Here is a 5,000-nt window from a genome sequence, read left to right on the forward strand (position 1 = left end):
CCCCTGGAGGGACCCTCGGGGGTCTGCCCCATGGTGCTCTTCCCGGGACCCGGCCCGGGACTTGGGCGGGTTGGACCGCCGGTGCTGCACCCGGGCTGGGCACCCCGAGGTCCGGGGAGCCCCTGGAGGGACCCTCGGGGGTCTGCCCCATGGTGCTCTTCCCGGGACCCGGCCCGGGACTTGGGCGGGTTGGACCGCCGGTGCTGCACCCGGGCTGGGCACCCCGAGGACCGGGGAGCCCCTGGAGGGACCCTCGGGGGTCTGCCCCATGGTGCTCTTCCCGGGACCCGGCCCGGGACTTGGGCGGGTTGGACCGCCGGTGCTGCACCCGGGCTGGGCACCCCGAGGTCCGGGGAGCCCCTGGAGGGACCCTCGGGGGTCTGCCCCATGGTGCTCTTCCCGGGACCCGGCCCGGGACTTGGGCGGGTTGGACCGCCGGTGCTGCACCCGGGCTGGGCACCCCGAGGACCGGGGAGCCCCTGGAGGGACCCTCGGGGGTCTGCCCCATGGTGCTCTTCCCGGGACCCGGCCCGGGACTTGGGCGGGTTGGACCGCCGGTGCTGCACCCGGGCTGGGCACCCCGAGGTCCGGGGAGCCCCTGGCGGGACCCTCGGGGGTCTGCCCCAAGGTGGTGTTCCCGGGACACGGCCCGGGACATGGGCGGGTTGGACCGCCGGTGCGGCACCCGGGCTGGTCCTCCCGAGGTCCGTGGAGCCCCGGGCGGGACCCTCGGAGGTCTACAGGACGGTGGGGTTCCCGGGGCCGGGGCCGGGACATGGCCGGCACCCGGGCTGGGCTTCGCGAGGTCGTTGGGAGCCGGCTCTCTGGAACAAGCAGGAGCAGCTTCCCTATATATCCGGCGGAGGGTGCCTGACGTCCCTGGCGAACCGGGACGGAGTTCCACGTCACCACCGGGAAAATCCGGCAAGGCATGCCGACTTCGATGGAGCGAGGGTCGGATGCGGCCGGCAAATCCGACCTCATAGACTTCCAGGGTTTTCCAAGCAACTTGGCCTGCCGCAAACAGGGACTTAGAGCGACGGCGCGAGACGGCCGCGAGTAGCTTTCGCGGCCGGGAACCGGGACTTTGGGCACAAAACAGCGCGGGTACATAGGCAGTGGACCCCCCAGCATACAATATATACACTTCTAGCTATATCTCGACATCTACAGCTATATAGATATAGATATAGATATAGATACAGATACATATACATATATATATACACATATATATATACACATATATATATATATATATATATATATATATATATATATACATATATATATATATATACATATATATATATATACACATATATATATATATATATACATATATACACATATATATATACATATATATATATATATATACATTTTTATATATATACATATATACATATATATATACATATATATATATATATACATATATATACATATATATATATATATATATATATATATATATACATATAGAGATATCTATCTATATCTATCTATCTATCTATCTATCTATCTATCTATCTATCTATCTATATCTATATAGCTACATCTATATACACGTCTATATCTATACATCTACATCCCTACATCTACGGCTCCATGCCCACAGCTCTATAGACATATCTATACATCCACCCCATCGACTTCCAGGGTTTTCCAAGCAACTTGGCCTGCCGGAAACGGGGACTTAGAGCGAAAACGCCGGACGGCCGCGAGCAACTACCGGGGCGGGTAGGACCGCCGGTGCGGCACACGGGCTGGGCACCCCGAGGTCCGGGGAGCCCCTGGCGGGACCCTCGGGGGTCTGCCCCATGGTGGTCTTCCCGGGACCCGGCCCGGGACTTGGGCGGGTTGGACCGCCGGTGCTGCACCCGGGCTGGGCACCCCGAGGTCCGGGGAGCCCCTGGCGGGACCCTCGGGGGTCTGCCTTAGGTGCTCTTCCCGGGACCCGGCCCGGGACTTGGGCGGGTTGGACCGCCGGTGCTGCACCCGGGCTGGGCACCCCGAGGTCCGGGGAGCCCCTGGCGGGACCCTCGGGGGTCTGCCCCCTGGTGGTCTTCCCGGGACCCGGCCCGGGACTTGGGCGGGTTGGACCGCCGGTGCGGCACCCGGGCTGGGCACCCCGAGGTCCGGGGAGCCCCTGGCGGGACCCTCGGGGGTCTGCCCCCTGGTGGTCTTCCCGGGACCCGGCCCGGGACTTGGGCGGGTTGGACCGCCGGTGCGGCACCCGGGCTGGGCACCCCGAGGTCCGGGGAGCCCCTGGCGGGACCCTCGGGGGTCTGCCCCATGGTGGTGTTCCCGGGACCCGGCCCGGGACTTGGGCGGTTTGGACCGCCGTTGCTGCACCCGGGCTGGGCACCCCGAGGTCCGGGGAGCCCCTGGCGGGACCCTCGGGTGTCTGCCCCCTGGTGCTCTTCCCGGGACCCGGCCCGGGACTTGGGCGGGTTGGACCGCCGGTGCGGCACCCGGGCTGGTCCTCCCGAGGTCCGGGGAGCCCCTGGCGGGACCCTCGGGGGTCTGCCCCCTGGTGCTCTTCCCGGGACCCGGCCCGGGACTTGGGCGGGTTGGACCGCCGGTGCGGCACCCGGGCTGGGCACCCCGAGGTCCGGGGAGCCCCTGGCGGGACCCTCGGGGGTCTGCCCCATGGTGGTGTTCCCGGGACCCGGCCCGGGACTTGGGCGGGTTGGACCGCCGGTGCTGCACCCGGGCTGGGCACCCCGAGGTCCGGGGAGCCCCTGGCGGGACCCTCGGGGGTCTGCCCCCTGGTGGTCTTCCCGGGACCCGGCCCGGGACTTGGGCGGGTTGGACCGCCGTTGCTGCACCCGGGCTGGGCACCCCGAGGTCCGGGGAGCCCCTGGCGGGACCCTCGGGGGTCTGCCCCCTGGTGCTCTTCCCGGGACCCGGCCCGGGACTTGGGCGGGTTGGACCGCCGGTGCGGCACCCGGGCTGGGCACCCCGAGGTCCGGGGAGCCCCTGGCGGGACCCTCGGGGGTCTGCCCCAAGGTAGTGTTCTCGGGACACGGCCCGGGACTTGGGCGGGTTGGACCGCCGGTGCGGCACCCGGGCTGGGCACCCCGAGGTCCGTGGAGCCCCTGGCGGGACCCTCGGGGGTCTGCCCCAAGGTGGTGTTCCCGGGACACGGCCCGGGACATGGGCGGGTTGGACCGCCGGTGCGGCACCCGGGCTGGTCCTCCCGAGGTCCGTGGAGCCCCGGGCGGGACCCTCGGAGGTCTACAGGACGGTGGGGTTCCCGGGGCCGGGGCCGGGACATGGCCGGCACCCGGGCTGGGCTTCGCGAGGTCGTTGGGAGCCGGCTCTCTGGAACAAGCAGCAGCAGCTTCCCTATATATCCGGCGGAGGGTGCCTGACGTCCCTGGCGAACCGGGACGGAGTTCCACGTCACCACCGGGAAAATCCGGCAAGGCATGCCGACTTCGATGGAGCGAGGGTCGGATGCGGCCGGCAAATCCGACCTCATTGACTTCCAGGGTTTCTCAAGCAACTTGACCTGCCAAAAACGGGGACTTAGAGCAAAACTGCCGGCCGGCCGCGATCAACTTAGGCGGCCGGGAACGGGCACTTTGGGCACATCGACATCTACAGGACACCTAAATGGATAAATCTGGATGGAATTTTCTGTCTTTTTACCTAATTTTGTGAGGATTCAGAGGGAAAATGAAAAAAACACAGATTTTTTTTTCTAATTCTTGCTACTTTTTACTAAATTTCTAATTCTAAATTTTCAGCTAATCATCCAACTATGGTATCAAAAGAAAGCTCTATCTCTCCTTGAAAAAACAATATATAGTTTATATGGGTACACTATTCACAGTAAAAGAGAATCATCGCTGAACCGACATAGCGCAAAAATGGCAAAATTTCTCCGGGATTGAAGGGGTTAAGCAGGCATTACAGCAGATAAACTGTGTCTATATCTATATCTATATCTATCTATCTATCTATCTATCTATCTATCTATCTATCTATCTATCTATATCTATATCTATATATATATATCTATATATATCTATATATATCTATATATATCTATATATATATATATATATATATATATATATCTGTATGGGACTGTCGCTAGATCCCTATGCCTGGGTGGGGTATAGGGATAACGGCTGCTGCAGAACCTCTTTATATAGCTGCACAAGTTGCTGCTGGCCGGCTTAACCCCTTCAATCCCCTATAGACGTACCGGGACGTCTAGCCTTTCGTGCAGCGTCAGGAACACATCCCTGCCGCTGCACGGGAGAACAGGCTGTCGTTTGACAGCCTGGACCCCCCCCTGCAGCCCGATCCCCTGTAACAACTTGGTGTGTCATTAGCCTTGGGGGACTGAACCACATCCAGGTCAGTGACATTACTGCCGGATGTGCGACACTGGGGGAGAGAGAGAGAGAGAGAGATAGAGACAGAGAGAGTTCGTTTTGCAGAGCTGCAGTGCTTAGTGCAAAACCACATTATATATTGGGGATAGTGTAGTGTTTTAGAAATTGGCCAGGTAGGTACAATGGCGCAACATGTCTTCAGCGCTGAGGAGGCTCATGACTGCCTCACTCAGTCTGATGACGATGCCACTCTGACCGCGTCAGACGCCGAGGCCACTCTGACGGCGTCAGACGCCGAGGCCACTCTGACTGCATCAGATATTGATCCAATATCTGAGGAATCCTGCTGTGCGTCAGATAATGACGAGTCAGAGGAAGACGATGATGGCCAGGGTCCATCTGGCAAAGCCAGGCGTGGAGAGCCTGACTCTAAATATAATTGGGTGCCCCCAAATATGATAGACCCAGTAATCCCTGCTTTTACTGCGACTCCTGGCATCAGATGTGACATCGATGCTAGCGAGCCAAAGTCATTTTTCCATTTAATGTTTGCCCCCGAGTTTTTTGAGCTGCTAGCAGCTCAAACAAACCTCTATGCAGCCCAGTGTCAGGCAGCTGACCAAGGAGACAGAAGCCAGACCTGGT

The sequence above is a fragment of the Sceloporus occidentalis genome, unplaced genomic scaffold (assembly GCF_023333645.1).
Source record: "Sceloporus occidentalis isolate IW3139 unplaced genomic scaffold, rSceOcc1.0.p SCAF_485, whole genome shotgun sequence".
NCBI lineage: Eukaryota > Metazoa > Chordata > Lepidosauria > Squamata > Phrynosomatidae > Sceloporus > Sceloporus occidentalis.